A 24625-nucleotide genomic window follows, 5' to 3' on the forward strand; every position below is an offset into this window, starting at 1 on the left:
TTTTCTTTATACCTATTAAAAATGAGCCATATTTCTGAGTGTTTTCTATTTCATTGATCTGTGTGTCTATAATTTGACTGGTATCACACTGTCTTGATTATCGTTGCTTTATTGTACAATCTTAATAGGTAGTATACTGGATATTGAATTCTGAGTTGATAGTTATTTTTGTTAACTTTAGTAATGTTTCTAGTTCTTTCTGGACTCCATTATTTCTACTGAGAAGTCTGTAGCCTTTCAATTTGTTGTTCCCTATAAATAATACATATTTTTTCTTGGCATTCACTACGTTTTTTCTTTGTGTTTGGTTTTTAGCAGTTTACAATTTTTCTGAATGGAAATTTCTTTGGGTTTCTGTTTTTGGGGTTTGCTGAATGTTAATCCTCTTGATATTATCCCCCAATTCCTGAAGCTTTGCTAATATTCAATCTTCTGTCCATTATTTGGATTGGATAATTTCTATTGTCCAGGTATCAAGCTCTTCTTTACTTGATTATTATTCTGTTATTGAACCCATCTAGTGGCTTAAAAAATTAACCTGTTTTTTTCAATTTCCATTTGTTTCTCATGTATACATCTTATTTGTTATGAGACTGTATATCTTTTCATCCATTTTGAGTTTTTGGAACATTTCTATAATTGCTGTATTAACAGTTTTTGCCAAATATTTACAACACATTTATCATCACAGTGATAGCATCTGGTGATTGTCTTTCTTCATGCTAGTTGAGTTTTTCCTGGTTCTTCTTATGCCAAGGAAATTTGGATTGTATCCAGGATATTTTGATGCTATGTGATGAAACTCTAAGTCTGCTTTAAGTCCCATGAAAAATGCTTGTTTTTGTGTCAGCATCCAGCTAACCCAGTTGATTTCAGACAAATATTTTGTGTCTTGTTGTTTTAATGGTAGTTCCTTTTTTTTAAAAAAAGATTTTATTTATTTATTCATGAGAGATACAGAGAGAGAGGCAGAGAAATACGCAGAGGGAGAAGCAGGCTCCATGCAGGGATCCCGATGTGGGATACTGTGATCAGACCCTGAACCAAAGGCAGATGCTCAACTGCTGAGCCTCCTAGGCATCCTTGGTAGTTCTTTTTAAAAATCCTTTGCTGTGCTTTTCTAATCTGTCCCGTGTGGATACCACTCAGTGACTAGTATAGGACCCATGTGGTGATATATTATTTAGTTCATTTCTTAAAGCTTTGGAATGCTTTTAAGGATCAGATCCACACATATACTGATCAGGATTGAGTCTAGGAATCAAAAGATAATTTTATGGCATTATTAGCCTAATCTCTTCCCTTCCACAACTTCTGAGGTACTTTCCAATCTGGCCTAGTCCTTTGCATCCTCTGTACAGAAAACTGGACAGACAGAGGTTTACTCTACTCTCTTGGAGTCAGAGCTCTTTTGATCAGAGTGGAACATTTCCCTGCTTCAGAATTTTAGGCACCTGCATATGCCTCTAACTTCTGCCACAGTCAGTGCTGCTACTCCCAAGGGGTTGCCTTGGGACCAGAGGTAAGAGGATGGAGGGGAAAAAAGAAAAAACAGAGCTCCTTCATGCTCTTTCCCCTTCCTCTAGGCAGAACTAGAAGGCTTCAGGAGCTCTTTGTCTGTGTGCCAAGTGCTCACTGTTGGAGTTTAGGTTACTTTTAAATCTAGGCTAGGGGATCTGGAGGGAAAGTTGGTAAACTCAGCTTCAGTGTTTTGGTACTTCAAATTTTGTTGTTCTGTTTCAGCCTATTATTGACTTTTTTTTTAAAAAAATATTTTATTTATTTAATCATGAGAGAGAGAGAGAGAGGCAGAGACACAGGCAGAGGGAGAAGCAGGCTCCATGCAGGGGGCCTGACTTCAATCCCAGGTCTCCAGGATCACACCTGGGCTGAAGGCGACACTAAACTGCTGAATCACTTGAGCTGCCCTATTATTGACCATTTTAAAAAAGACTTTATTATTTAAAACAGTTTGAGATTCACCACAAAATTGAGAGAAAGATACAGATTTCCCATATGCTCCCTGCCACACATGCATGCATGGCTTTCCCCATTATCAACATCACTCACTAGAATGGTACATTTGTTAAAATTGATGAACGTGCATAGACACATCATAATCTGTCAAAGCCCATAGTTTATCTTAGGGTTTATTCCTGGCATTGTACATTCTATGGATTTGGAAAATTTATATGACATGTATCTATCATTATGTTATCATACAGAGTATTTTCAGCGTATTAAAAAAAAATCCCCTGTGCCTCATTTATTCATTCTTCCCCCATCCCCTGACAAACACTGATCTATTGTTTCCATAGTTTTGCCTTTGTCATGTAGTTGGAATCATACAATGTGTAACCTTTTAAGACTGGCTGCTTTCCCTTAGTAATTTGCATTCAGGATTCCTCTGTGTCTTTTCATGGTCTGATAGCTCATTTCTTTTAAGTGCTAAATAATAATCCATTGTTTGGATGTACCACAGATTATTTACCCAGTCACCTACTGAAGGATATTTTGGTTGCTTCCAAGTTTTGGTAATTCTGAATAAAGCTGCTATAAATATCTCTGAATAGGTTTTTATGTGGACACAAATTTCAGCTCCTTTGGGTAAATGCCAAGGAACATGATTGCTGGATCATATAGTATGTTTAATTTTGTAAGAAAGCACCAACTTTCTTCCAAAGTAGCTGCATCATTTTGCATTCCCACCTGCAATATATGAGTTCCTACTGCACCACATTAGTGTTGTCAGTATCTGGATTTTGGCCATTCTAATAGATGTGTAGTGGTATCTTGTTTTAGTTGCATTCCCCTGATCACATATGATATGGAACACCTTTTCATATACTTATTTTCCATCTGAATATCTTCTTTGATAAGATACAGGTTAAGGTCTTTGGCCCATTTTTAAATTGGATTGCTTATTTTCTTATTGAGTTTTGAATACATGTATTTTGAATAGCAAAACTTTATCAGATTAGCATTTTGTAAATATTCTTCCCAGTCTGTGGCATGCCTTCTCATTCTCTTTTCTCAGTGACTTTCACAGAATAAAAGTTTTTAATAAAATCTAGCTTATCAATGATTTTTTTCATGAATCATGTTTTTGGTGTTATATCTAAAAGTTGTTGCCAAATCCACTGTCATCTGGGTTTTCCCTTATGTTATTTCCCAGGAGTTTTAAGGTTTTGTGCCTTATATTAAAGTCTATGATCCATTTTGAGTTAGTTTGTGTGAAGGGTGTAAGATCCATGTGTAAATACTTAAAAGAAAAAATGGTGCTGAGTATTGTGTCATGTGACTAATGGGTTCAACACGAGTTGCGTTTTAGGAGTGAGGCAAAATGTAACCTGCTATTTATCAACTCTTGTGCACAGCACCTTGTATATCACATTTAATAATATTTGGTATCACATTTAATAATATTTGGTTGATTCAGGGTTGGGTCTCTAGGGAGCAAGCCTAGACTTTGGGTCCCAACTAATTGAATCACAAGCAACTCTCAGTCTTTCTCTAAGAATATACTGGTGGGAAATCTCTATATTGAGCAGTATTTCTCCCATAACACTTGGATGATTTTGAATGACTGTGATCCTTGGTGGGATAAATTTGTGTACAGAGGGTGAAGAGATCTGTTACCACTGATAGGTTTACAGGTTTTTTTTACCCAGTCTAGGGACTAGAGTTGTATAAACACTAATTCTGTGGGCTTACCATTTTAGTTTCCAGATAAGTTGCGTGATTGACAAAGGTTGTCTGTGGGAAAATATGTGCTATTACTCATTTTAGCACCTCAGAGAAAAAAAAAAGTTTACGTAGGCTCTTAGGAGTAAGCCCAGAGTTTACACTGGGCTTTGTATCCTTTTGCATAATGTGGTGTTTATAGTTCTCATTCAAGTCACTCTTCATTCTTGAAGACCTCACTGCCCCTGGGAAGCTCCGTGCCTTGCCATTGCCTCCCTTTCTGCACTCAGCTCCTAAGTTCAGGGTCTCAACATGGACAGACCACTCTCTGTTTCTTCTTCCTCCATCTTTAAATCCTTAAATCCTGGATTTCTTCCAAATCTTTGTTCAAATCCCTAAAGCTTGGTTTTTCCATCAAAAATGCCCTGATTTGGTCTAGGGCACTGTGTAGAATGCAAAGGAGAAAGTTCACTATCAGAACTATTCTTAACCCTCTGCTTTGTTTGATCTGTACCTCAAAATCACTTGGCATTATTTCCCTTAAATCCAAGGAGAAACTAGAAGTAGCCTGAACTATAGTACCTAATCTGTTTTTCTATTATGATTAGTTTTTCTCAACTAGACAATAAGCTCCTCAAAGGTGTTCATCTTCAATTCCTCAAAACAATTTGTTCAAGCAGCTTCAGTGCCCAAATACTTAATGTTAATTTTCCTATATGAGTATCAGGAATAAAGATGGATTTTGGGTAAAATATCTCCGATGATTCTGGGTATTTCATGAAGAACTAGATGTACTTAGTAAAATAAGTTTAAACTCAGTGAATATATGTTGAATGAATGAAAACAATAAGCAGAAATTATTATAAATGACATGGATAAATCCAGAACATGTCACATTTTCATACTTACATTTGATGATCATGTTTTATTGTCTTTCATCTTGTGACTCATCCTCAGATTATTAGCTTTTGGAGTCATCTGTAGTTGGATAAACCAGGGAATGATATACTGCAATTTTTGGATTTTATTAGAAGATTTTCCTTTTGTTAACTATTAAGAACTTTCTTGAGGTAAGAGTCCATTTCTCAATAAATTATTTTATAATTCTCCTGGGGGCATTTTCTTTGTAGTGCATTTTCTTTCTTTCTTTCTTTCTTTCTTTCTTTCTTTCTTTCTTTCTTTCTTTCTTTCTTTCTAGATTTATTTATTTATTCATTCATTCATTTATTTATTTTCAGAGAGAGCACTAGCAGGAAGGGCAAAGGAAGAAGGAGAGAAAATCTCAAGCAGACTCTGCACCAAGCTTGGAGCCCCATGCAGGGCCTGATCTCACAACGCTGAGATCACAAGTCCAGTTGAAACCAAGAATCTGATGCTCAAGTGACTGTGCCACTCAGGCACCTTCATAGTGCATTTTCAACGAACAATTTGTATTCATCAGTATTAACAAATCAGGTGAATAAAAATATTAATCTTTGCACTGTATTCACATAAATGAACTTTGGTAAAATTTACAGGGATAAATGGAAGTACTTATTTCTGTATAATTGGGTAGTTATTATTAAGAGGTTACCATAATGACTTCAAAGGATTCTTAAAAACTTTCAGAGAGTAAAATTTTGAAGTTTTGTGCAGCTCTTTTGGACATCCTCTAATTTAACAAGAGAGTTCTACTTATATAATTTACACAAATAGATTTTGGGTAAAAAGGGGAAACTTTTCAATTCTGAACAATTTTATCCTTTAGTATCACATTTAGATTTGAGATTCAATATAGAAGTTGTGGGACGGTTCAAGATTTGTGACTTACCATCTTCCAGCAAAGTATAAAGGGTTGTAGCAATTTTTAAAAATGGGGTAAAAGAGGTATACCTCTTTTTTTCATGTGGTCGGTAATTCCAACCTTCTGAAAAGGTCAATTAATTTGAAATCTAAATTTAGTAATCCACTCAGTGTGTAAAATTTATAAGGGAGTTCTGTCAGCAGATGTATGCTCTCTTTAGTGCTGACTTTACAACCTGCATCTCCCTCTGAATTCCATGAAAACAACAACACAAGTGCACAACTTTATTAAGACTCTAAAATTGGGCAATATAGACAAGTGTAAATATGTAGTTTGTAGATAATTATAATTATCCTGAGCTGTGTGAGAAGCATCTAATGCCTTTCCTTCTCAGGGCTCAGTGTTCTGTAGGGAATCTAATAGAAAAAATAGCACAAAGGGATTAAGGAGTGGTGGGAAGAGAAAAAGAGTTTCAGATTTGGTATCTTTTCTGGTGAGCACAGGGACAGAAAGGAAACTAAGTTTGCTTTTCATAAATACCCCTTACTGTCTCTTCAACAAAATTTAAATGTTACACCTTGAGTTTTTCTATAAAAGGACTAACAAAACAGGTAGATCAATGAAAAGAACATAAATTTGGTGGCAGCCAAAATATACTTGAATTCCAGCTTGGCCATTAATCACTGGTGTGATTTTTAATTAGATCTTTAGCCATTTGACAGCAACCTTTTTGAACTTGGCCACAGCAACTTCTTGCAAGACACATCTATCAAGGCAAGGGAAACAAAAGCAAAAATTAACTATTGGGACTTCATCAAGATAAAAAGCTTCTGCTCAGCAAAGGAAACAATCAACAAAACTAAAAGACAACCTACAGAATGAGAGAAGATATTCACAAATGACATATCAGATAAAGGACTAGTATCCAAGATCTATAAAGAACTTATCAAACTCAACACCCAAGAAATAAACAATCCAATCATAAAATGGGCAGAAGATATGAACAGACATTTCTCCAAAAAGACCTATACATGGCCAACAAGCACATGAGAAAATGCTCCACAACACTTGACTTCAGGGAAATACAAATCAAAACTACAATGAGATGTCACCTTATACCAGTGAGAATGGTTAAAATCAACAAGTCGGGAAACAACAAATGTTGGAGAGAATGTGGAGAAAGGGGAATCCTCTTGTACTGTTGGTGGGAATGCAAACTGGTGCAGCCATTCTGGAAAACAATGTAGAGGTCCCTCAAGAAGTTAAAAATGGAGTTACCCTATGACCCAACAATTGCACTACTGAGTATTTACCCCAAAGATACTGATGTAGTGAAATGCTGGGACACTTGCTCCCCAACGTTCATAGCAGCAATGTCCACAATAGCCAAACTGTGGAAGGAGCCACAATGTCTTTCGACGGATGAATGGATAAAGAAGATGTGGTCTATATATATACAATATATTCTATTCTCTCTCTCTCTCTCTCTCTCTCTATATATATATATATATATATATATATATACAATAGAATGTTACTCAGCCATCAAAAAGGATGAATACCTACCATTTGCTTCGACATGGATGGAACTGGAGAGTATTATGCTGAGTGAAATAAGTCAATTGGAGAAGGACAATCATCATATGGTTTCACTCATATGTGAAATATCAGAAATCGTGAAAGGGATTACAAGAGAAAGGAGGGAAACTGAGTGGGGAAAAATTAGAGAGGAAGACAAATTGTGAGAGCCTCCTAACACTGGGAAACAAAGGGTTGTGGAAGGAGAGGAGAGTGAGGTGACTGGGTGACAGGCACTAAGGAGGACACTTGATGAGATGAGCACTGAATGTTCACTATATGTTGGCAAATTGAATTTGAATTAAAAAAAAAAGATCTTTAGCCATTTGAGACTCAGTTTCCTTAAATGTAGGATAAGGATGGACTCATTATTTTACCTACTCCCAAATTTGCTCAAATAGGCCCTAGTTGGGATATTGGCACTGTCATTCATCTGGTAGGTCAAGATTTTCTACCTTCCTTCCTTATATCCAGTTGGCCACCACAAGCTCTTTATTCACACTGCCAATGTCTTTGTTCTACTTGTAGTCACTCAGTGCTTGGACTTGTGCAATAGTTTCTTGTCATGCTCCCTCCTCAAAGAAGCCCTTTCTGATCTCCCCTGGTAGTTTATCACCTTCCTTTGCAACTCACATGAGCATCTTTTATGGTGCAGTATGTTCTCCTCATCAAGGTCTGTGTCATAGTCACCTTTGCAACCTGAGTCTTAGTTCAGTGCCTGAAACACAGTAGGAGCCCAGTAAATATTTGTTGAATGGATAAATGACTCACTTTGCAGGTTTTTATATAACTAATCCATGGAAGAAGATAGGAATTAAATAAATGATACTTATTAATATGATTACTATTTTCTCTGGAAAGGTTTGTAAATCTTTAGTATGTTTTCAGGTGGCATCATGGTAATTATAGAAGTGATGTATTAATACAAGTATCAGTACCACTAATTAGTAAGTCAAACTTCTAAGCTGGGATACTCAAATTAGTTCATTTTTTCTGCATCATATCAGATGCTAAATAATTTGCAAGGGGTCATCCATCCTTTGTGAATAATCACAGGGAAAACTCTGTGCCAGGAGGGCCCTAAGTTTGGTTGGAGTTGTCCAGCTTTTACTTTTTTTCCTTATGCTCCCCATGACAGAGAAAAATTCTTTTGGACCCATTGTACTTGTGGGGCTACTTAGAAAGTGGTCTTAAGTTATGTTTTCCTGGGATAATCAGGATGCATGAAATTTTACTCAAAATAAATCCAACACTTCACCAAAATTAAGGACAATTCTGTTAAGGAATGAGCTGGAAGTGGTTATATGGCAAAGTCCTGCCATGGTCATAGTGGTGGGAATAATCTTAACTAATTGGCAGGGCATACACCAGGATAGAAGGAGCATTGAGTTGGAGGGACTAGAGTAGGAGATGTGTGTCAGTGGAAGTTCTGAAATCACATTAAGGCCTTTGAGCAACTTTAGAGATAGGGAAGGGGAATTTGGCAAATTGAACACTAATAAAAAATAAATTTATAAAAAAAAAGAATAATGAGATCAGTAGTATATATTACTTGAAAAAATTTGTGTAAAAATCTTTATCTAAGGAATAATCCTTTCCAATTCAGATCAGCATGAGGTAGAAGAAGTAAAAGGGAAGTAGAACAGTAAATCAAGATGGGGGGTTGGAGAAAAGGGGATTCAGATGGGGTCTGTGTGAAGATAATTCTGACCCATGGCTCATGAAGGGTTTTACCAGTTACTTACCAAGAAGGACTCAAGGTAATTTCACAATGACCCTATAGCGTGTGTTTGCGTGTGTATGAATAAATGAATTCATGGCTTAGAAAAATGCATGTGGTACATCTCAGAGGGTAGAATCAGTCATTTGCAGGAATTTTTTCTGTTATTAAGCTCAGAATATGAGTACTCATGGCAGGATCATTAACTTTAGTTTAATGGATCAACTGATGTGTACAGCCAACATTCAGAGCCTTAGAGAAGGGCTGAGAGAGCATAGTCTATTACAGTCTGTTGCCTGCATAAGATATAACTCTTTCTTGAAGGGCTGGTCATATGATTACCTGTCTAAAGATTAGATCGCTCCTACCCCTTTGTATTATAATTTGTACATGTAAACTGACAAGAGAAGGATATGATGCTGATGTGAATTTATAGATTAAATCTAAAATGTGGAATTCTAATCTCAGCTGTTTCTCTTCTCTGAATATTGTAAGCATTTAACATTCTCCTATGTACATTCCCTCTATCCAAATGAGAAGAAATCTGAACAGCTTAGAAAGAGTGTCTTGATACTCTGAACAAAAAACAAAAACAAAAACAAAACAAAACAAAAAAAAAAACCAAAAAACTTTTAAAAAGTTGTTAGTGGATATTCGAAATCTTTGTAAAACTGTTTGCTACCTGGATGTAGAATGCCATGTTTCTTAGATGAAGGTGGATCTTGCAGATTTGCTCTGTGTCATCACTCTGACCCTGAAGACTCTTTGATACCAAGACAAAGATGAAGGCAGAGTAGGAGAAAGGGATGAAATGAGTAACTCCAGGATGTTCTGTGCAAGGGGCTTCTTTGAAACAAATTTCCTTGCTTGATCTTGTTTTCCTGTAATTTTTTTTTTTTGAAAGAAGAGAACAACAAAGTAATTTTTCAACCTGAAGTTCTGACTGTCAGTTCATCACTACCTTACTGGAATGATCTCTGGCCTTCAGTGATATTGAGAAAGTCAAGGAATGATTTTAAGCAAAAGGTCAATTTTTAAAGTATCATGAGAACTCATTATTTTTAATAGAGAGTATTATTATACACAGTTTGCGTATTCAATGTGTATAGTAGTGCTTTGATGAACATCTTTATAAAGTTCTTTAAGAGTTTCTTAGGACGGTCTGATAATTATTGGATCAAAGGGTATGAAATGTTTTTGAATCATTCTGACCAAGTGCTTTGCAAGAAGGGAGAATCCATTTTGCTAGCACTTTGATCAGCAGTGGATAAAGTTGTCTAGTTAATCATACTTTTTCAATATTAAACATAATTACTTTTAAAGCAATCATTTGTATTGAAGAGCCAGAATGTATTAATTGTGCTTATGGGTGCTTCATTCCACTTTTGACTTTGGCTTTTATTTTTAAAAATATTTATACTGAAGAACTAAGGAATTTTTCCACGTGTTAAGTCAGCAAGAGTGCTTAAACTGAGATCTTCTCACATAAACTAGAGTTCTTTCTGTTTACTTCTGTTAGATGAGTCTTGTCACTCATGTTTGGTTATAGGTGTGCCTGGTATCTTAGAAATTCATTTGAAATAGTGGAAGGGACAGGGTGCAGACTGGTGAGGAACTTAGATTCTGGACCCAGACTACCATTCATAACTGTGACCCTGGGCAAATTATTTAATCTACCTGTGTCTCAGTATTCTCTCATTAATAAAATAAGGATGACATTAGTACTTTCTTTATTGGGTTCTGTTGAGATTCAATATATGTAAAATGTTTAGAAGACCTCCTGACACACAAAGAACTAAACATGTGATATTATTGTTAGGAAGAATCTTCTCCTGAAAACTGCATTCAGGAACAATCAGGAGAAGAAGCAATCATGTTTTCCCATCCCAACTTGTTCAGTTTCTACCTTGAAGACCACTGAGCAAAGGTGGTTCATACCTGAAATAGCTATAAAGCCATTCCAAGATAAGTGGTCTTCCTTCTACTCTCCTCAAGTGGCAGAGAAGTTTAAGTGAAGGATTCTCCTGCTTTTAGTGGGAGGTTGGAAGGGCAGTGAAGCAAACAATTAAGTGCAGTAGATGCCATTGATACACTTCAAATTCCCTTTGCTTTGGAAAAGGCACATATAAATAAGGTAACATTATACATAATATATGTATGTGTTTGTATATATGTATATATATGTGTGTTATATATATGAATATAAATACATTATACACAATATAAATATATACACACACATGATATAAGTACATTATACACAATAGAAATATAAGTATATATACATTGTATATATGTGTATGTATACATTTATAAATTAAATAAATAAATATATACACACACATATATAATTGTGTGTGTGGGACAACTTGACCCATACTTAAATTCCGGGTAGCAAATTAAATGAGAATAAATTCAATGTGGTCTATAAACTTGGAGCATAAAAGTTGTTGGCTTCCCATTGAGGAAAACTTTTCTGTTAATAAGTGACAAAACTCACCATGGTGCTGCCATGCACAGAGATGTACTCCAATTTGCACACATGCAGAGTGTGTGTGTGTTGTGTGTCTCTAAGTATAAGAAGCCTAGAGAATGATGAAGAGTACCTTTCTTCCTCCAGAGATAAGTGTTGCTAAAATGAAGTTCTCTTGGCAGGCATGACCCTTAGCTAAAGAAAGAGGCAAGGTGTTCATTTTCAGTGCCTCTAGCTCTTTCAGGATTAATTCCCTTCCCTGTATACCTCACCATCTCTGAACCTTTAGAGTTGCTTCCTTGTCTGTTCAGTTTCCTACCATAGCTCCCTAATAAGGTCTGCTTTCCCAGACACAGCCTTATGTAGTGCATTTCTTCTATTTTCTTCATTTTCAGCTTTTTCTCATTCTGTCTCCTGTTCTCTCATAACCATTCATGAAGACTACCAGATTTAGCAAATAAAAATTCAAGATGTCTAGTTAAACTTGAATTTCAGATAAATAGTATTAACTTTTTAGTTTCAGTGTGTCCCAGGTAATATTTGGGACTTCCTTGTACTAAATGTTATTCATTTTTTTAACCTGAAATTTGAACTTAACTAGGTATTACTGGAAACTAAAGTAAAGGGAATCTTTGTTATATAGTGAAAGAAAATTGAGCTAAGTTGTGTCCTATTGTTATATAGAAAGCAGAACTTATAAGTGATGGGCTTAGGTATTTAACTGAGGAGATCTCTAAAGTGTTGAAGGCACAGCCTGGTTTCTTCTTGCTGCTTATTGTAAAATGTGAGAGTAAAGAGAGAGATTGAGGGAAGAACTCTAAGCAAAAAAGAAAAAAGAACTGATTATTGAGAAAATTCTTAGCCTATTCATATTGCAAAGATGCAGTTAGGAGATTGTCAGGAAAGCATGCTCTGGAGAGAAAGCCTGGGGTGTGGCTCAGCAACCTTTCACTAATTCCTTGGAAGGATCAGAAGGTCCAAGTATTCAATCGTGTAGAGGTCCCTTTGAGGAGATTATGCATTCGACTCATGGATCCTTTCAGCCATCTCAGGAGAAATAAAAAATAGAGCCAAAATGATCTGAAAGGATCTGTGGAGCAGCCTTTCGTCTAATGGAGGGAATCCATAATACATATATGGTATACGCACAATGTTCTCGAGGACGTTCTGTCTTCAGAAGTACTGCCAACTTGGACTAAAAAGGATAGAGAAAAGAAGAAATGAAAGCTGCTATAGTCCAAAATTCTGCCTGCAGGAAATAGACTAGAAAAGTTACTCAGCTGCAAATATGATCTCCACTTCATGAAAAAAGGAAGAATAATCTAGGCAGCAGAGCTGTTTGTCCAGAGAGCAGAACCTCATGCCCAAGGATGGAAGTGGGGGCCCAGAGGATAAAGCTGAGAACCACAGAGGATTATTACCAGGCCTTGAAACCTAATTAATTTTTTCCAGTTCTATCTCAGTATTGCCTGGAACCAGTGATGATTCTTCTTCTTCTTCTTCTTCTTCTTCTTCTTCTTCTTCTTCTTTTTTTTTCATTTTACCCCTCACCCTTACTTTTGAATGGGAATGACTATAATTGTTATCTTTTTTTTTTTTTAAGACTTTGTTTATTCATTCATGAGACACACACAGAGAAAGCAGAGACACAGGCAGAGGGAGAAGCAATCTCCCTACGAGGAGACCAATGCAGGACTCGGTCCCCAAACCCTGGGATCACCACTTGAGCCAAAGGTAGACACTCAACCACTGAGCCACCCAGGTACTCCCATTGCCAAGATGTTTCTGATAACAACTCTGCATCAAGCACATTGCCTGGCCCATGTGAAGAATGAATGAGTCCATTCATTCATTAAAATGAATGGACTAAGCTCTCGTATTTGTTATATGTCTCACATCAATCCTGACTTCAGAAAGCAAAGTAGGCAGTTAATAAATACTGGTCAAATTAAATTGAATTAATCTGCCTTGTTGGTTCTTTTGCATATGATTACATATTAGAGAATAGAGAAATTCATGGCCTTTTAAAAACCATTAACTTATTTATAAATTCATTTATGCATTCATCTGTCAAATATATAATTGTTATCTTATGTCTGTCTCATCATTGTATTTTGGGGTCACATAACTTTTTTTTTTTTTTTTTTTTTTTTACAGATCCACAGATAGAGAGGAATTTTGCTTCAAATGGATCATACTGAGACTTATGACCCATATAAAATTTAAAGTGAGATTTAGGACTTTTGAGTTGAAGATACTTAGACTTTGAAATGCATTGCTGCTATAATAGATTGAGACACTCGGAAGTATTGTGATTGAGTGAATGTGTTTTCTATAAGATGTGAAAAAAAGCCTTTGGAGGCCAGAGAGCGAGCTGTGGTAGGCTGAACAGTGGCTTCCACAATTGTTCCAGTCTCAATTCCCAGAATATGTCAGTTTGTTACCTTATATGGCAGAAGGGACTTTGTAGATATGAATAAATTAAGAATCTACAAATGAAATTACCTTGAATTATCTTGAGGGGTCAGATAATCACAAGGGTCCTTATAAAGAAGAAGATACACAGATGGAAGCAGAGGTCAAAGAGTAGAGCGGATGCTATGCTGCTGGCTTTAAAGATAAAGAAGCCATGAGCCAAGGAATATAGGTGCCTTCTAGTAGTTTAAAAAAGTGGGGGAGGGGGCAAGGAAATAGATTCTTCCCTGGAGTCTCCAGATGAAATACAGCCATGCAGTAACAAATGACTTCTAACCTCCAGAATTGTATGATAACGTTATTAGTTTTGGTTTAAGTTGATAAGCTTGTGGTAATTTGTTATAGGAGCAATAGGAAACTGAGATATCTGGTGTCCTGTATCTTACCTGGCAACCTTAGTTCTGACTTGAACGAATTTCATTGGAGCTCTATTATGGGTCAGAAGCCTTATATACTTTAGCACATTTAATTCTTTCAACAACCTTGTGAGGCAGTAACTACTTTAAAGAGAAGAAAAATGAAGTTCAGAGCTGGTAGTAGCAGAATATAATTTCACCCCAGATCTGAAGGATTGGGAAGTCTATTTGTTTGATTCTTTCTCAGTTTCTTCTTTCTTTTCCTTCTTCTCCTCCCTATTATTATTAACGCCAGCACAGTATTGTCTATGAACTGTATATTACTGGGGCAAAGAAGGTTTCTGATCCATCCTGATCCAGTGAGTTGGGTGTCTCCTTTCCTTATGCACAGAGACACCTTTACCTATAGAATATTTTATTGATTTCCATCTAAGGAACATTCCAATATAAACTAATGAGCTTTTGAATAAATAAATTTTCCACCACAGTCAAAATGCATATTCAAAAGTCTATACTCATAGATCAACTACACATTCTTCAATGCCAAAATGTTCTGGATTGCTCTGCAAGCAAAGAAAATGATCCAAGATTATAAACTTCAACAAATGAGCCAAAACAATTAGTTTCCTTAGACAATTAAATAAGATAATAAGCCAAAAATGCTCCATAATCAGGCTGGTATAGAAGCAAATTTACTACCTTTATTAGCAGCTTGCTTGCTGATTTCTTTTTGAACTAATGAACATCTTAAATAGCTCAGCGGAAAAACAACCCAAATGCTGCAGGTTCAGACTACTGCTAACCAAGGAGCTGTTGCTTAATTGGGAATGGCCAGCTGCATATATTACTTCTTTTCATTTTCAACCTGAAGTAATTCTATCGCCTTCTTCCTGCTCGCCCCTCTGCTCCCCTACTTCCACCCAGTCCTCTACTAAAATCCCATAAGTGCTGTCTTGGAAGAAAATCCCACAGAGCTTCCAGCAGACTGAAATATTATTTATGTAACTGCCACTGTATCAGCAAAGGGTGGGCAGCTGGAGGGGTGTCACATGCAAGCTGGTTGGGGGCCAGGAACCCCAAGGGGAAGGGCCATGGCACTGGTAAATTGCATACTATAGATTTCACCACAGCAAACTTGCTGTGAACTCACTGTCATTTTTCAAAGGCGAGCAGCTTTCTCCCTTCTTCCCAGTACTTTTCACTGTATCAGTTAATTATGAAAAACACTGAACGCAGAGCTTAGGAATTATTTTTTGCTGTGTTATTAGAATAAGACTATACTCTCAGTATGTGGTCTCTGAATGTCCCAGAGTCCAGTTGCATGATTGAATTGTGAACTTTTGTGGAGGTCGTGAGACTGGGTAGTTCATGGGTCAATTAGTCTTTTTGCATTTTGACTGATTCAAACAATTGTTTTGTTTAGAATAACAAATGTTATTCTAGAAATGCACACATTTTTGTTTAGTAATTTAGTGATAAATGTACTAGAAATACAAAGTCCTCTGTAGTGACATTACAGTGAGGGAGGAAGGAGGAATTTGTATCTGGCAGATGTGTTCACTCTGAACAGTTGATCTCCAGATCACAGGTCACCAGGGCAGCCCTTGATGTAACAAGGATAAGTCCATTTTGCTTCTGTGTATCTGGGAAGTATGCATTGGGTAGGAAAGAGTTAACTTTTTCGTCCTAACAAGTGATTAAAAGAACTACCACAGACCTGGGGATGTGGGGATAATTATGAAGTTAATGTTTCCCTTCCTAATGGAAACAGTCTGGATAAATGGTAGCAATGGGACTTCTGCAACCTGTACCTTCCACAGACTCGGCACTTTTACGTGAGACTGTGTTGTTTGTAAAAGCCAAGACAAGTAATGCCTTTTTTTAGGTTTTGAACTTGATGTTTTGAAACTTACTGAGAACATTTCAGGTACTTATTAAGGATATATAAAGAACAAAACAAAATTGGATAGATAGAATCTATAGCCATGGCTCCCAACTTTGGGGTGCATGAGAATTATAGGCGGGAGGGTGGTGATAGGGATGGTTGTGTATGTGTGTGGGAGCTTGTTAAAAATGTAAACTCTTAAGTTTATTAAAAATGTAGACTTCAGAAAATCTGATTTAATAGGTTTGGGGTGGGGAGCTAGGAATTGCATTTTAATATGCAGACTCAGAAGGAGATAATGGGCTTAGGGGCCAGCAGGTCAGCACTTATGAAAATGGCTTGGTTTACCTGGGTATAGTATCATACTAAGATATAAAAGAATGTGTGAAATTATGGTCCCTGATGAGAAATCATTAATTTTTAATTTTGTGATGTTAAATAAGAATCCCTTTGCCCGGCTTGCAAAGTGTACAGCTTAAGAGACAGTACAGCTTAGTGGACATCACAGGCCCTGGCTTCAATTCCTAAGTGATTCACTATGTGTGTAACTTTGGGTCGAGTGCCTCAATTTTCTCATCATAGCATTTATTTCACAGTGTTTTTATGTACTAATAGCTAATGATTATAGAGATGACAGTATAGAGAACCTGTGTGAACTGTGGTTTTTAAGCACTGAACATATATTAGCTCATTTAAAACCCTATCACACATGTGCTGTTGTGTTTGAAGCCACATGGTCAGTGACAAGACTGGTTCACATCCAAGTGGGATGACTCCAGTGCTCTCTTTCATCATCATCTCCCTTACTATTCTGCTTTGTAATAAAGCATTAGCCCTTCTTCCTCTTCTTCCTCTTGCCTGTCTTTTAGCTCCAAGTGAGCTCAACTTAATCCCTGTTAAGTAAAATGTCATTTAGTTCATTGAGAAACATGTATTCTGGATGTATATGTATTTCTACAGGTCCAGGTGATGATGCAGGAAAGAAAAGCCAGCATTGTGACTCTCAAACGGGTGGCTTTTCAGCTGAGTCCTTTGCATTTCTAAGTGCTCTAAAGTGTCTGCTGTCAGAAGTCAGCTGTCAGAGAAGGGACAAATTGATTGTGGCTCAGCTCAACCATTTCTATGAATTCTCCTGGGCTTTGCTTTTCTAGGAGGGAAAGGACTGGGTCCACCTCTTTCCAGAAGATAAGAAGGCAAAGTTCTTGCTAGCTATAGCACAGTTCTTCCTGGAGGTGTCCTTTGGGAGCCTTGGAGGTAAGTGAGGTCAAGGGCCACATAACTGTAGCGCTACAGTTTGAATGTGCCAGGTCCACCACTCAAGCATTTCCCAGACATTCACATTTAATGGTTTCTGTAACCCACACTTATTTTTAGGACCAACCCCTTTTCCTTGGCCCCTCCACCTATGCCCTCTGCACTTGTGAAGAGACTATTGCACACTTGGTGATGGGTTGTTATAAAGCTGCCCTCTGGCCACTCATCTTTTTGTCTGGTCCCTGGCCAGGCTATACTCGCAGGACTACCAGTCCTCTTCTTTGCCCTGCCCTGCTTTCCTAGCACCACCTGTGTCCTGCTAGGCAGGAGCAGCTTCTCCTTAAATGCTTGCTTGAAGGAATAGATCTTATTTTGCTGAGGTGATTGTGTTTCCTTCTTTTTTGCTTGCCTGCTTTTCTGTCACCAGATTGCTCTGGGAGCAGTGATGCTCTTAATTAAGCTGAGATCTGAAGTGCTTAAAATGCAAAATTCATGGGCAAGCTGGCTGATGCCTGAGGCTAGAAAAGGATGCTCTTCACTTCCAGAACCTTAGCTGTGTCACCCTTACCATAAGAGCTCCTTCATACTAATGGAGCCAGGTACTTGACCAAAGAATGAGATTCATCCTAGGTGAGGGAAGCTTCTATGTGATAAGACTGTATCTCCTCCACACCAGCTGGGAGCTTTGGGGCTGTATTCAACAATGAGGAGAAACCCTGTGGGGTATCTAGTACATGAGGGTACCCCAAGTTCATGAGAAGATGAATCTATGAGGTCACAGAGAAATCTCCAAGCAGGGTAATTCTGTTTTTTAGTAAAGATGTGAAACTGAGAATTCCAGTGTGGACCTGGAGATGACAAGCAAATGGGAAAGTTACATCCAGCTCTGGGAAAACCTACAAATTAGGCAGAAATTATCTTTAATACTTTAGCCCATTCCCAATGCTCAACACATAGGTTTTTCCAAGTTCCCTTCAACCTCTCATTTTCCAACATATGACAAAGAAACATGACCATCTCAGAGGTGGTCCCATCACAGAGCTTTTTTCAACTAACCACCTGCTGCTGCTCATCTCTCAACTGGGCAGGTGTTCATAAGCATGCACGATACCTCTGGTCCCTCCCTTTGTTGTAAGAGCAGAGATTTGTCTGTAGGAGGGAAGGATGAGAACTGTGGCTGTGGTGTGGGAGCCCAGATCACCCCCTTAGTTTTCTATTTTGCTCCTGCTTAGACCCAATTGAGCTGGACTTGGTATGACCTCGGCATATATATGAATTGTTTTTGTGTCTACTAAAAAAAAAGTACACCTGCTGAGTGAACCACTTATTAAAAAAAGGTGCCCACTTTAGGCAGACCAGTTAGAAAAAGGTACCCCTTCGGATACTGGCACAGTCTTGCCTTGGCCATTGCTTGGCTTGCAGAAAGGAATTGAGTTTCCCACTCATGTGTGTCTGGACTGTGTGCCCTTGTGCAGGGAACAACCTGTATAACAGTTCAGGGCATCTCTGGCTCTTGGCCTGAGTGCAATAGGAAGGACTTTAAGTCTGTTTTTTTTGTTGTTGTTGTTGTCATTCCTGTACCATCTGTGTCCTGGATCTTTCAGCTTCTCTTCATTTTTAGCTCAACTGAAAATGCACCTTTTGTGCACTGGAGTCTAAACCCACCCTTGGTCATTTTAGAAGTTCCAGTTAGTAGGTAGCTTTGGTCCACTAGTCAGATGATTAGAATGTGACAGAGATGGCAGATCTTCTGCATTTCTTGTCTCCAGAACACAACTGAATAAGTAGGAGTAAGCCATCAACAGCATCTCAATGACTTCTTCATACTATTTATGAAACAAACATTTTTCAGTCAGGGCATGCAGGGAGCAGCAATGCACCTTGTCCTTCAGAACACTGAGTTGCTGACTAGTTCTGAGTAATTTCAGCCCTGAATTCTGTGTAGCCCTGTCACTGCTGAACTGGTGTCAGAGCATGGTGCCTTCTCCTGGCTGTTGGATTATTCTCTAGGCATTATGGGTACTGGCCCAGTAGACCTTGATTCTATTCATCCAAACCATTTTTTATTTTGAAAAGAAACACTGGTAAAGAAACACTTCTCTCTCACTGAAAATGCGTCCTGAGTAGTAGCTGCTTATTATTGCAATATCCTGGATCCACCTGCAGCTCTGCTCTGTCCTAGTGACACAGCCAGCCTGTGAAAACTGTGAAGCACAGTATATAGGCTTTTTGGGCCTTCCTCACTTAAAGTGGTTGTTTTTCTCCTAGGACTCCTCTCCTTGCTCTTGGCCCCAGTCCAGGTCCTTTTCTTATCCTTACCTGCAGGCGTACTGATCTCTGGGAGGGAATTACTGGATAAACTAGGGGTTAACTGATAATGACAAGAGGTTTACCTCCTCATGGGGTGCTGGCATTTTAAATTGGAGACTTGCTCCAAATGAATGAGATTGTAATCATTGAAAGAAAAGCAGTGTTCTTTTGGCACTTTACAAAATTAGTGCCTTTATTACTCCAAACTAGGCTTAATTTTTGGTACTTAAAAATAACCAAAGTTTTAGGAGACACAGAGGCCAGTCAGATTGTTTCTAATGATATTTGATTCTCTGTTTGGTATGGAACTGCATGAATGCAGTGCACTGTCACCTTTTAGGTGTCTGACACCATCTATGCAATCAGCATCTTCCTTATTGACACTGCACAGATCCTGACCCTCCAGACACTTGGAGTCATGGTGGTTAAGGAGGGTTTGCTCACAAGTCACTCCTGGTCACTGTGCTCTAGGTCTTTCTACACACTTGCCTGAGGTGCATAGGATTGGTAGTGAGGACAGTGTGTTGATCTGCTCATCAGCAGCAACTTCAACTGTAGACATCCTCTGTTCTTTAGTAGCACATTAAACAGCATGCTGGCACAGTTCTGATCTGAGATTTCTCACAGAAAACTTGCAAGCACTGCATCTTTTTAAGGCAGTGATTTGAGAATTGTCTTTCTGAAGTAAATGAGTTAACCAGACCTTGATGAGCTTTACTTGGGCTCATAGTTATGTCAATAGTTATGTCAATAACTATTATTTTCATCATCTTTAAGCCAAGAGAAATAATTCACAAAATACTTTAGTTGTTAAGGAAAGGTTATATAAAAGAGAATTGAAGTGTCTCTGAAAATGAATAGAGTTGCTTCAATTTGGATAGGCATCTCTGCAAAATGTTCTTTATTTAACAGTATATATGTATGTTTTAAAGTCAACGATTTGTTAAGTCATGTGTTACAAGCTGAGGTTATAAAGATGGAGACCATGCATTATTATTTTCTCTGTAGAAGCTTGTTCTGTAGTACAAAAGGCAGAATTCTAGAAGTCTGGGCTGCAGTTTTCCTCAGTAAAATAGGGATAATAGGTGAGTGAAGATTAAGTGAGGTATTATTGCAAAGCTATGAGGACACTACCTATTACATAGTAAGTGCTACATAAGCGTTCCAACAAAATCGATAAACTAGAGGACCTTAGCATGTGTTAAGAACATAGTATGAAAGTTGTTATAAATGAAGCGCTCCACTTCTGGAGAACAGATTTTGATGGGAGTGTAATTGTGGGGAGCGGCTCCACTGAGGAGACTTCATGTGGGTCTTGAATAATGAGTACAGCATGTAGAGAAATAGGTAAGGGAATTTCCAGAAATGGGACCTGCACAAGCTGTCTAGTAACTCAAAGAGCCCTGTCTCGAACATTCTGCCTAGAAGCCTTCCCTGGTACCAGTTCATCTCACTAAACCAGTAGGTACAAGGCCTCCTCCTCTATACCCCACTAAACTAGGTACATGCCTCTTTTTCTTTTTCTTCTTTTTTATGATAGTCACACACAGAGAGAGAGAGAGGCAGAGAGACAGGCAGAGGGAGAAGCAGGCTCCATGCACCGGGAGCCTGACGTGGGATTCGATCCTGGGTCTCCAGGATCGCGCCCTGGGCCAAAGGCAGGCGCTAAACCGCTGCGCCTCCCAGGGATCCCCATGCCTCTTTTTCAAGTGTCTCATCATTTTTGCAACACTTTTCCTCTAATATTCATTCCACAGTTATTGCACACCGTCTTGGTACTGATCCTTGGTACTGATCCTCATGCTGGATGCTATTGCTACCCTCAAACTCCTGGAAAAATAAGGGGCTTTCTCTGGTACCAGTGGGTTCCCATAGCACACTGGCCCACTATAGTTAAAAAATACCACTGAAAGAACTTACGCATCAATAAGAAGGAATCCTTCTCTTTTCCCTGTTTTTTGATACCCAAGGAATTATTTTTAATGGTGAGAAAGGGATAAAGATTTTTCTTGTGGTCACTCTTTCTGTGAGCTCTGTTTATTCAAAGAGTTGCTTTTTATAGGGCTCAGAGTACCTCAAAGGAAATAGAATTATTGAATATTATTGATAACAGTTTAGGAGGACTTGAAGGATCTGTCAGTTTCCTTAACTAAACAGCTATATGTTGTAGCTTTTGAAGTCTGCATATATTTTATCTTCTGTCTGTCCCATTACTGAGTTCACAATCTGTATTTAATTAATTTTTCATAATCTGTATTTTAAATGGAAGAGACTTTCTGAAGTGGGATTACAGGATGGAGCACAGAGTGGGGCATGGGACAAGCAGGATTTCAAGGCTGCTTGGCAGTTTTCAAACCCAGAAGTCCTGTGTTAGGGGGAAAAAAAATCAGCCTGGCAACTGTTCTTTAAAACCATCCAAGATTTCTTCCTTTGCCCTATTGTGGTAGTGAACATGACTTTCGTTCGTGACTATTTCAGTTACAGCAGCAAACTCAAATGTTTAAAATAAGATCATAAAGAGTTGTGCTTACATGGATGAGATGTGTATTTTATAAATATCTCTGACCAAGATAAGGAGCATCCAGAGGGGTGTTGTGTGGGGCACAGGTAGATGGTGATAACACTGGTGGCAAAAGGATGTGCCTTCAGTAATTTGCTCAGGAAGTTGTAAGAATGTGCACTAAGTCAGCAGTGGTGAGAATGAAGAGAAGGAAAAGTACAAGAGAGATTTTCTCTTCAGGTAGGATTGACAGGCTCTGGTGACAGTGTGGGAAAAAGAGAAAAGGGCCCATGGGCACTCTGAATTTTCTGGCTTGGGTAATGAATATGGTATTGTTCATGGAGAGAGGATGAGAGATAGAGAAACTGGTTTGGAAGGAAATATGATTTCATTTTTGGATGCGTGGAGTTTAGAAACCTGTGAGATGTGCATTTACATGAGAGACATGTTTATAGGCACATGGATAAACAGACTCAATCAAAAAGCTGAATGAGGAGGGACAGCACATAAATCCTGTTGATGCTTTTGACAGTAGATAAGATTGCCTAGGGACCAAGAGATGAGCAAAACTGAGGAGATTGATTTTTGTGTATATATCACGTGACCTTTGAACACTTACAAGGTCATTATAAATACATTAGCAAATAAGATGAAAAAAGTATTTTGTTAGGTAGGCTATTTCTTTTGAGTTTTGGTTCAGAGTATATAGTCCATGATGGTAAATGACATCTCGAGGTCCCTTGCCACATCATGATTTTGTGAGGTCTAGATGAACAAAGGGAGATATTTTTAAGTGAAGCTCTATTTTGCAATTACAACTGTAGGACAGCAGAGAAATCAGACTTTGAGCTGAGATAGCATTTTTCTCCTCCCCTCCAATTGAAGCTTTCTTTGAATTTGGAAATCATATCTTTCTTTATCTGGGTCAAGGACTTGAGAAGAAAAGGCTAAGTGAGCTTGGTGCAAAACAGCATGTTCAGATGTTCACATTAATCCCCTTAAACTACTCACCCAGAGAAAGTGGAAGGAAAGAAAAGGCAAGAATAAAAGACATTTTCAACAGATGGTATCTCTTTTGTTTTTTGTTTTTGTTTTTTCCTATTTACTTTAAACTGGATTACTACAATCACTTTGAAAGCAAATCATGCCTCTTTGATAAGTGGATAACTAGTATTATGGCTTTTGTTGTCATAGACATTAAACTCTGCTCCCCCTCCACCCATCTTTGTGGAAAGTATTGCATGTTCTCAGGATTCCAGTTTCTTTTGGTTGTTCAAAACTTGCTTAAATGTACCATGAATACAAGGATCCTTTAAGAATTTGTAAGCCGAAAACAGAGAGGGAGGCAAATTTTAAGAGACTCTTAACTATAGGAAGTAAACTGAGTGTTCTGGAGGGGAGGTGAGGTACTACTAGTAGTATGGAAGAAACGTTCCTATATTCTAATTTGCCCTATTTTCTGAAGTTAAATATTTATGTCATATGTTGATTTGTCTGCTAAGAGTCCCAAGACTTTTTCAGAAATTTAAATAGATTATTTATTAATCAAACAGTCCCACTATCATTTGGTTTAGAGATTTCTTTTTTTGTATTAGTTTCAGAGGTAGAATTTAGTTTAGGTTTTAGTTTAGTTTAGAATTTAGATTCATCAGTTACATACAACACTCAGTACTCATTACTTCAAGTGCCCTCCTTAATGCCCATCACCCCCTGGGTGGCTCGGTGGTTTAGCGCCTGCCTTTGGCCCAGGGCGCGATCCTGGAGTCCCGGGATCGAGTCCCACGTGGGGCTCCCTGCATGGAGCCTGCTTCTCCCTCCTCCTGTGTCTCTGCCTCTGCCTCTCTCTCTCTCTCTCTGTCTATCATGAATAAATAAATAAATAAATAAATAAATAAATAAATAAATAAATCTTTAAAAAAAATAAAAAAATAAAATTTAAACAAAATTGAAGGTACATTTAAAATCTTATTCAATTACAAAATTTAAAAATAAAACTACCCTATGACCCAACAATTGCAATACTAGGTATTTGGTTACAAAGGTTACAAAAATAATGATTTGAAGGGGCACATGCACCCCAATGTTAGTAGCAAGAATGTCCACAAGGGCCAGGCTGTAGAAAGAGCCCAGATATCCATCAAAAGATGGATGAATAAAGAAGATGTGGTGTATATATGCAATGGAATACTAGTCAACCATCAAAAAGGCATGAAATCTTGCCATTTGCAATGACATGGATAGAACTCTAGAGGGAATTATGCTAAGTGAAATAAGTCAGATAAAGACAAATATCATGTGATTTCACTCATATGTGGACTTTAATAAACAGATGAACATAAAGGAAGGGAAAGAAAAATAAAATAAAAATAGAGGAAAATGATAAGAGACTTTTAACTATAGAAAACAAATTGAGAGTTGCTAGAGGGGAAGTGGTTGGGAGATGGGGTAATGGGTGATGGCATTGGGGGCACTTGATATAATGAGCATTGGGTGTTATATACGACTGATGAATCACTAAATTCTACCCCTGAAACTAAAAATACACAGTATGTTAATTAAATTTAATTTAAATAAAAAATTTTAAATATAAAATATCATTCAATTACA

The 24625-nt window shown here is 37.8% G+C and overlaps 1 long non-coding RNA gene across 1 annotated transcript in view; it reads left to right on the top strand.

Annotated features, from left to right (window-relative positions):
- Window positions 1-732: 732 nt before the first annotated feature.
- LOC144320118 (uncharacterized) overlaps window positions 733-24625 on the top strand; it is a 43533-nt gene continuing 19640 nt past the window's right edge. The window contains exons 1-3 of the long non-coding RNA XR_013385701.1: window positions 733-4754; window positions 4923-5139; window positions 13396-13465. This is a non-coding gene — a long non-coding RNA (uncharacterized LOC144320118). The remainder of the gene's footprint in view (window positions 4755-4922; window positions 5140-13395; window positions 13466-24625) is intronic.

This window comes from Canis aureus, chromosome 9 (genome assembly GCF_053574225.1).
Source record: "Canis aureus isolate CA01 chromosome 9, VMU_Caureus_v.1.0, whole genome shotgun sequence".
In the NCBI taxonomy this organism is placed as follows: domain Eukaryota; kingdom Metazoa; phylum Chordata; class Mammalia; order Carnivora; family Canidae; genus Canis; species Canis aureus.